This window comes from Capra hircus, chromosome 3 (assembly GCF_001704415.2).
Source record: "Capra hircus breed San Clemente chromosome 3, ASM170441v1, whole genome shotgun sequence".
NCBI classification, from domain to species: Eukaryota; Metazoa; Chordata; class Mammalia; order Artiodactyla; family Bovidae; genus Capra; species Capra hircus.
Window position 1 is genome coordinate 101,651,653 of NC_030810.1, and position 9,976 is coordinate 101,661,628.

At 44.7% G+C, this 9,976-nt stretch overlaps 1 non-coding gene across 1 annotated transcript; it reads left to right on the forward strand.

Annotated features, from left to right (window-relative positions):
- Positions 9,348-9,420, forward strand: TRNAV-AAC. Its single transcript has one exon. It is a non-coding gene; the product is annotated as a tRNA-Val (tRNA).

Sequence of the window (9,976 nt, forward strand, 5' to 3'; positions counted from 1 at the left end):
CTGCCTTCAATCTTTCCCAGCATCAGGGTCGTTTCCAATGAGTCAGTTCTTCCCATCATGTGGCTAAAGTATTGGAGCTTCAGTCTCAGCATCAGGCCTTCCAATGAATATTCAGGACTGATTTCCTTTAGGATGGACCGGCTGGATATCCTTGCAGTCCAGGGAACTCTCAAGAGCCTTCTCCAACACCACAGTTCAAAAGCATCAATTCTTTGGTGCTCAGCCTTCTTTACAGTCCAACTCTCACATCCATACATGACCACTGGAAAAACCATAGCTTTGACTAGATGGACATTTGTTGGCAAAGTAATATCTCTGCTTTTAAATATGCAGTCTAGATTGGTCATAGCTTTTCTTTCAAGGAGCAAGAGTCTTTTGATTTGATGGCTGCAGTCACCATATGCAGGTCATTCATTTTTTTAATGTAAAAATGTTGAATACATATAAAGAAGAAAATAAGCCATCATCCATAGTCCCACCTCCTGGAATGAACTACTGTTACCATCTTTACATATGTTCCTTCAAATCTATTTTTAAATTTCCAAGTTTTAGCAAAAAGTGCGTGGGTGCATGCTCAGTAACTTCAATCCTGTCTGACACTTTTGGACAGTATGGACTGTAGTCCACTAGGCTCCTCTGTCCATGGGCTTCTCCAGGCAAGAATATTGGAGTGAAATATTCCAGGGGATCTTGCTGCCCCAGGGATTGATCCCAGATTTCCAGTGTCTCTTGCATTGGCAGGTGGGTTCTTTACCATTAGCATTACCTGGGAAGCCCCTGAAGTATGTATGTTTATTCTATAAAATTCAAATGATGCAGAAAATACAAATATGTAAAATTTTGAAACATCTTAAATTCAAAAGTAACTTCTGTTAATGTAGGTAAATGTTGATGGAGTCATTTATGCATATCAACAGAGAGAATATATACAAATAAACTTTTATATTTGAGCTCTTATAGGTTCTATTCCTATTTTAAAGTATTCCCATTTAATAGTGTATAAATTCAATGGAAAAACACAAAAATAAAGAAACCGTTGAACTTTCGACTTGTTTACCTTAAGAGAGATACATTTCTTTTGTGTGTGTGTGTGTGTTTGTAATAAAGTTTTATTAAAGTATAAAGGAGATAGAGAAAGCTTCTGACATAGACATCAGAAGGGGGTAAAAAGAGTACCCGATTGCTAGTGTTAGCAATGGAGTTATATACTCTCCAATGAATCCAAAGAATGTCTGGAGGTTGTAAAGATCTCACCAGACCTACTCCCATAGTTTACATTTTAAGATAACAGAATTAGCCAGAAGGTTCAATCCAGAGACTGTCCTCAGGCAGGATACATTATTACATAATCCTTGTAAAGACAAGACCTATTTTTAAGTATTTACGTATTTAAAGTATTTTAAAGTATTCCCAATTAATAGTGCACAAATTCAATGGAAAAAAACAGAAATAAAGAAACTGTTGAACTTTCAACTTGTTTACCTTAAGAGAGGTACATTTCGGAAAGAACTCTAATGCTAATAATAATAACAACGATTATAATTTAATCAAGCACTTAAAATTTGGAATAATTTTTCTCATTACTTAAAAAAATATAATTTCTTAAGATATAATTTTAAAATAATACAATGTATCCATTTCAAGTTTGATGACTTTTGACAAATGAATGTACCCATGGAACCACTATCCAGTTCAAGAACATCTCCAGCACTCCAAAATATCCCCTTGAGCCCCTTTGCCATCAACCCCCTGCCACTCCCTGTCCCAGGGGCTCAGTGATCTAGTTCTTGTCACTAGGGATTAGTTTGCCTCATCTAGTAATTCCCATAGGTGGCTCTGCAGAGTATGTACTTTTTTCATCACTCAGGGTGATGTTTTAATCCATATCATTGCCATATGTCAGAAATTTGTTTCATTTTATTGAAGGGTATCATTCCTTTGAATGAATATATCACAACTATATTAACCTCATGATGGACATTTGAATGGTGTTCAATTTGGGAACTATTATGAACAAAGCTACTATAAACAAATCCCTTCTGTGGGCATATATTTTACAAATTCCATGTAAAATTTTTAATTCTTTAATACGAATTTATTTTGCAAATGGATGCTACATTCATAAAGAAAATAATTATTGAAATGTTTAAAAAATTAACTCAAATGTTACAAAAGACTGAAGTACCAGCTTATCTTTGATTGTTTCTTACGGAACATACTTAATATTAGCCACATGCTGTGCCAGCTGTAGTACTTGATTATCTCATTTAATCTACACAACAGCTTTACGAAGTACTTATTATTTCTTTCACATGACACCTACAAAATTGACCTAGCAAACTGGAGTTGACCCAAGGTCAAATGGAAGGTTAGTGGTGGCATTAGGACTAAAAGGAGGCCCCTCAGATGTTGGGCTCATTACATTTGGGCTAAATGTTCTCTGCTGTTCTTGGTTTCCTATCTACCTTTTGCCCCTGATCTGTGTGCTTGAGGTTGACCCTGGCAACCAGCATTTCCAAGTCTTTCTTGCCCACAGAATCCAATAGGTGCAGCCAAACAAATTAGATCAAAAGGGAGAGAGGAGGAAAGTGAATGATAAAGGTTACCTGCCATATCAGCAAATAAAGGCTGATCTAGGCACCAGCCACTACCAACCTTAATGAAGTGAAGTGAACTGAAGTGGCTCAGTTGTGTTTGAGTCTTTGAGACCCCGTGGACAGTAGCTTACCAGGCTCTGCCATCCATGGGATTTTCCAGGCAAGAATACTGGAGTGGGCTGCCATTTCTTTCTCCAGGACATCTTCCCAACCCAGGGATCAAACCCGGGTCTCCTGTATTGCAGACAGACGCTTTACCGTTTGAGCCACCAGGGAAGCCCTTAATAAGTATGTTAAAAAGAAATCTGCTGTTCGAGAAGGAAATGGCAACCCACTGCAGTATTCTTGCCTGGAAAATCGCGTGAAGAGAGGAACCTTGTGGGCTACAGTCCACGGCATCACACAAGAGTTGGATATGACTGAGCATGCATGACTGAACACAGACTGTGGGATCTTAGTTCCACAAACTCTGGCCCACAGCTGTGAAAGCACCAAGATCTAACCACTAGACTTCCAAGGAATTATTGTCACATCTTAAGGTGTCAGTTACCTGGGTGTAAACTTTGTCGAAGCACTTCATTATATGTGTACTTGAAAGATGCAAGCGACTGGATTGTAAATATTCTCATCACAAAAAAGAAAGGAGAAATAATGTGATGGGATGGAGGTGCTAGTTAATGCTCTGGTGGGAATCATTTTGCCATATATAACTGTATCCAATCAACATGCTGCACACCCTAAACTCACAGTGTTATATGTCAATTATATCTCAATAAAGCTGGAGAAAAAATTTATAAAAAAAGAAAGAAACCTGCCTGTTACATCTTTGGAATCCATCAAAAGCCAAGGGGGACACGCTCCAGTGCCGCAAGTTCAAGTGCTACTCAGCTGGGGAGGAGGAAGGACTGCTTACTCACTGGTCACCTGCCCAAGGTTGTCTGCTTTGGCTCCAGCAGCTGGTGGGAACTAGACTGGCCTTCACCAGCACTAGGAGGACTGGGTCCCTGCAGGCTCCCACTTCATCCTCATGAGGTGTTTCGATGAGGAAATCACCAAGGATTTCTTCTTTTCCCCTAATCTATTACCACTTCTCACTGTGTCTCTTTCAAGACCATTGTTGGGTGCTGACTGGACAGGGCTTGAAGGAGACGCTGCCCTTCTCCTACTGGTCTCTTCTGGCCCAGAGGTTACTGCCCGCGGGATCAGAGCCAGGGGGCCGGGAGGGAACCGGCTCTCTCAGAACCAAAAGTCGCTGCGTGCACCCAGGTGCACTGCTCACCTGCACCTCGCCGGCTCCGGGCAATTTGAATTTGTGCCCCCTCCAGAGCTTCTCCACTGGCTCCACACGAGGTGTGGGGCTCTAGACCTGGTGACAGGGGCTGCCTGAGGCAACCTGGCCCTGCCCCTGACCCTGGAAGACAGGTCAGAGAGAGGCCAATATTGACCAGGCCTGCCAAGAGAAGTCTCAATCGTGGCCCAGCCCACACACTGGAGGTTAAAATTCTCAAACCCTCAACTTTTAACGGAGCTAGATCTCGAGTTGAATCCATCTCCACGCCTTTATGAGGAAAGTTAAGGGAGGAAATCAGACCAAGAAAAAGATTATGTGTATCAAAATGTGCAACTAATCAAAGAAAAATAGGATTTTTTGACAAGTTGGCAGTATGGTATGAAGGACTGGTGTCAAAGAGAAGTGTGTTTGGTCTGAGCAAACAGAGCATCAGATAAGATGGGAAAATGCCCTTGTCACAGGGGTGGAAGGGGAAAGACCCAGAATTTTGCTTGGAGCCCTGGGGCCTTCCCTGATAGCGTTATCCATTGAGGCCATCCACTTTCCTGAATCCGCGGTCCTTAGTGATATTTGGGAACCCACGCCTCAGTTGGGGGCCTCCTCATCCCCCTCTTTTTTTCTTTCTGAAGACAGAATCCCAAAGGTTTCAGCACTCTGATGTTTGCTTTTCAACTATCAAGCTACCCTAAAGCACCTGGGCCTTGCTAATTGAACAAGTAACTGACCAGAAGCAGTTCACTGACTTGCCTGAACTTCAAGTTTGGGAGAAGAGTGGAGGGCGACAAGAGCAGCTTGTATGGCTCCTGAGTGAATTCAAAGCTCTGATCATTTCTGAGAGCCAAGGCCACCGACTCCCTGCATGATGAACAGGGCAACCCAAGTGTGGGTCCACAGCACTGGAGGAGCAGGGTCTACACTGTTGTGCGACAGGCTCCCTCAGGTTCAAACAAAGATAACCCCACTCCTGTAGCTTCCCAGAGCTGAGGCATCCACTGGGCCAACTGCTGCTCTCAGGGGCATAGCAGTGGGACTGGAGACTCTGCACTGGGTGTGGGATCTGGAAGCCAGACTCTGGGTGCTCAAGGGTCCTGGTTTCAGGAGGAAGGGAGGAGCCCTAGAGCAGGACCTCTTGGGAGCTGCAGTCTGACATATCACTGGTGGTTCCAGGTTCATTCTTCAGTTTGAAAGACTGGTGACCAGGAGAAGGTGGGCAGTACCAGAGGTTTACATGGACATAGATATCATCAAGCAAAATACAGGCCTTGTTTCCATAGTGTAGTGGTTATCACATTCACCTCACATGCGAAAGGTCCTGGCTGGAAACAGAACTTCCCTTTTCCTGAGATATACATTCCCATTCAAGAAATACAAAGCAGGGTGGAAGTTGTGGCAGCAGGTGCACTTATATTTTCCTTGGCCCAAGAAACGGGGGGACAGAAAAAGAAAGGAAAAATGGTTGTCTGAGGAGGCCTTAGCAGTAGCTGAGAAAAGAAGAGAAGCTAAAGGCAAACGAGAAAAGGAAAGATATACCCATTTGAATGCAGAGTTCCAAAGAATAGCAAGGAGAGATATGAAAGCCTTCCTTAGTGATCAATGCAAAGAAATAGAGCAAAACAATAGAATGGGAAACACTAGAGATCTCTTCAAGAAAATTAGAGATACCAAGGGAACATTTTGTGCAAAGAAATGGTATGGACCTAACAGAAGCAGAAGATATTTTTAAAAGGTGGCAAGAATACACAAGAACTGTACAAAAAAGATCTTCATGACACAGATAACCACAATGGTGTGATCACTCACCTAGAGTTCGAGGTCAAGTGGACCTTGGGAAGCATCACTACAAGCAAAGCTAGTGGAGATGATGGAATTCCAGCTGAGCTATTTCAAATCCCAAAAGATGATGCTGTTAAAGTGCTGGACTCATATGCCAGTAAATTTGGAAAACTCAGCAGTGGCCACAGGAAAAGGTCAGTTTTCATTCCAATCCTGAAGAAAGGTAATATCAATGAATGTTCAAACTACTAAACTATTGTGCTTATCTCATATTTAGCAAAGTAATGCTCAAAATTCTCCAAGTTAGGCTTCCATAGTATGTGAACCAAGAACATCCAGATGTTCAAGGTGGATTCAGGAAAGGCAGAGGAACCAGAGATCAAATTGCCAACATCTTTTGGATCATAGAAAAAGCAAGTGAATTCCAGAAAAACATCTACTTCTGCTTTATTGACTATGCCAAAGCCTTTGATTGTGTGGATCACAACAAACTGTGGAAAATTCTTTAAGAGATGGGAATACCAGACCACCTTACCCATCTCCTGAGAATTCTGTATGCAGGTCAAGAAGCAGCAGTTAGAACATGACATTAAACGATGGACTGGTTCCAAATTGGAAAATGAGTATATCAAGACTGTATATTATAACCCTGCTTATTTGACTTTTATGCAAAGTACATCATGTGAAATGCCAGGCTAGATAAAGCACAGGCTGGAATCAAGATTTCTGGAAGAAATATCAATAAATTCAAATATGTAGGTAATACCAACTTTATGGCAGAAAGCAAAGAGGAAGTAAAAAGCCTCTTGACGAAAGTGAAAGAGGAGAGTGGAAAAGCTGGCTTAATACTCAACATTCAAAAAACAAAGATCATGGCATCTAGTCCCGTCACTTCATGGCAAATAGATGGGGAAACAGTGGAAACAGTGAGAGACTTTATTTTCTTGGGCTCCAAAATCACTGTAGACGGTGACTGCAGCCATTAAATTGAAAGACAATTGCTCCTTGGAAGAAAAGCTATGACCAGCCTAGATAGCATGTTAAAAAACAGAGACGTTACTTTGCCAATAAAGGTCCGTCTAACCAAAGCTATGGTTTTTCCAGTAATAATGTGCGGATGTGAGAGCTGGACTATAAAGAAAACTGAGTACCAAAGAATTAATTGATGCTTTTAACTGTGCTGCTGGAGAAGACTCTTGAGAGTCCCTTGGACATCCAAAAGATCAAAGCAGTCAAACATAGAGGATATCAGTCCTGAACATTCATTGGAAGAACTGATGCTGAAGTTGAAGCTCCAATACTTTGGCCACCTGATGTGAACAGCTGACTCTTTGGAAAAGACCCTGATGCTGGGAAAGCTTGAGAGCCGAAGGATAAGGAGATGACAGAGGATGAGATGGTTGGATGGCATTACCGATTCCATGGACATGAGTTTGAGCAAACTCAGGAACTAGTGATGGACAGGGAAGCCTGGAGTGCTGCAGTCCATGGAGTCGCAAAGAGTCAGACAGGGCTGAATGAACTGAACTGAAGAAATTTGGGAGGAGTTCCTTACCACCTGAAAGCCCAATGGGCCCTACAACCAGCCCTCCTCCTTTCTCTGCTCTGAGTCAGCTTGCAGAACAAGCCACAGTCTGAATCCAAGGAGGGGACAGGACAAGGCTGACTGCAGGATACTTTTACCTCCTGATATCCCTTCACCTTTTCATCTGGGCCCTACAGTGTCTTTACTGGTGACATCTATTATCTCTGTGAAAACCAGGAATTTCATCCCTTGTGAAGAAACTTAGCTTTGCATCAGCCTGGCCCACATGTGGGACAAACAGATTTGAGGTCAGAGAACAAAAGGGAACGAATTCAACTCTCCCCCAGGGCTCGAGCCAAAGACCCAAAGGTGAAGAAGGTCAGGCTCTGCAGATTCAGCTGGTCGCAGAGGAAAAGCAGTTGGTCCTCCTGCCATTATCAGGGGAGGCCCCGGAGTCAGGACAGAGTTCAGGGAGTAGATTGACACGCTCTTCACCGGCTGAGAACCAAGTGGCCCCTGCTTCACAAGGAAATAGGTTCGGAAGAGAGCTTGACCTCTCACTAAACCTGGATTGCAGGTCTTCCCCCACGATCTGCGGCGCTTACTTTGACCGGCCTAGGATGAGGCTGAACCTCTGATGGAGGTGTGAGGCAGCCGGTGTTGCGCTTTGTCTTGGGCTGCGTCTCTCTTCTTGGCATTTCTTCGGTGGCAGGGGATGGATCCCTCCCTTCAGCGCGCTCCAATCGCCGACTCTGGACCCCCACCCCGTCCCCTGGTGCTGCAGGGCGCTGTGTCTGTGGTCCCTCGGGCGCCCGCTGTGCATCCACCCTGACCGAGAGAGGACCACTGCATCCTCGTCCAGTCCAAGTGGGACGGCAGCACGCCGGACGCGACAGAACGACGACGAACCCGCTCCTCTGGACGTGGGAGGTGAAAACTAGGACCTGCAGGGGAGGAAAGCAAGGGGAAATCTCATGAAACGTCCTGATCTAAAGCTATCTTCAAGTCCGCCTCTTTGGGGACTCAGACCTCCAGACCGCACTCGGAATCCACGCGGAATCAGTCGGAGCCCCGCAGTCCTCGGGGCCGGTGCGCACCCTGGGTGCGCCTTCCTGGGTTTGAGCCCCTGAACCTCAGACGGGAAGGAAACGCAGTGACCGCCGCACTAAGAAAAGGAGAAAAGCCACTGCTGGAGAAAACGGCACATGCATCCCTAAACTTGAGAAGCTTTATTTCTAAAGGAAACCAGAGACAGACACACAGACAACATTGGATTAAAGTTTTTCAGCGAAAAGAAACTGCCTGCTGTAAGGTGAAAACCGCCTTTACCTCTCTGTTAAAATTCACTCTCCATGAAATGTTGAACTGGAAATTTATAAAAGACAAACAAAAGACGTTTCAGGCATTGTCAAATGTAAAGCAAAGCTGTACTTCAAGAATAATCTCAAGTTTGATGAGACAGGAATGAAGACTGTCAGATCTGCGTGGACCGTGCCTGGCTCCTCCACGGCTTTGTGCGGGGCCAGGTCGGCAAATGAGTGCAGCAAATGACCTGAGCCTCAGCCCTTGCTGCACTTCCTGCTAAACGTGAAAATGTGATGCAAGTCTTGTATTACCTCAGTGCCTCCTGAGGAACCCCTGCCCCTAGCCCCGCCCAGTGCCGGATGGCGCCATAGAAGAGGTGCTGTGAAAGGGCTGTGAGAGAGCGCACGGGTCAGGCGCATCGGAGCAGAGGGGAGGGCAGGTCAGAGGAGAGGGCGTGTCATTCGTTTCACGAGTGGAATTTAAAGCATCGAGCTCGCTGCCCGCTGGCGCCATGAAAAGGGACTCTAAAGCGCTCATTCGCAGCCTGGAAGGGCTGCGTCGACCTTGCAGGACGTCGGGCCTCCTGGGGATCAGACTCACCTAACTCCCCTGGCTGCTAGGGCTCCTGAAAACTGAGGACTCAGCGGGGGCAACCTCTGCGCTTGGGCGCACAGCTGGCACACAGGGACCTCGCTGCTGGAGAGGCGTGGAACCCTAAATCAGCCCCTTTCAGGAACTGCAGATCCTTACTTGATGGATTGCCTGTGTTTCTAGAGTCCTCTTCCTTTGAAATTTGGAGGTCAGGTGTGTTCAAACATGCAATTCTTGAACATGTCACGACGCAAGTGACCGTGTGGTTTCCGTAGTGTAGTGGTTATCACGTTCGCCTAACACGCAAAAGGTCCCCGGTTTGAAACCGGGCGGAAACAACTTGACTCTTGCAAGCTTTTAGATTCATATTTTAAACACAAAATGAAGGCCTGCTGCGTGGAGTGAGGCTTGGAACTTCAGCTTCACCGTCAGTCCTTCCAGTGAATATTCAGGGTTGATTTCCTTTCCTGACTGGTTTCCTCTCTCCTTGACCAGCATACAGGTTTTTCAGGAGGCAGGTAAGGTGGTCTCGTATTCCCATCTCTTGAAGAATTTTCCACAATTTGTTGTGATCCAAACAAAGGCTTTAGCGGAGTCAATGAAGCAGAAATAGATGTCTTTCTGGAATTCTCTTGCCTTTTCTATGATTCAATGAATGAAAAATGGAGGAAAAGAATAGAACAAAATTATTCGGAAAAATATATGGAAAAAGTTAAATAGAGACTACTACTAACAGTGGAAGAAACTTCATTGGTAAAAGGAGTTTACAGGGTGATGATGATGAGCCTACTCTTTCATGAATTCTAGGATTCCCAGTCAACCTGTTTTTCTGCAGAGATCCTCTCTGCGGATCAGGTACTATCTGGTCGTACGTCCTTCTGTGTGTGTGTGTGT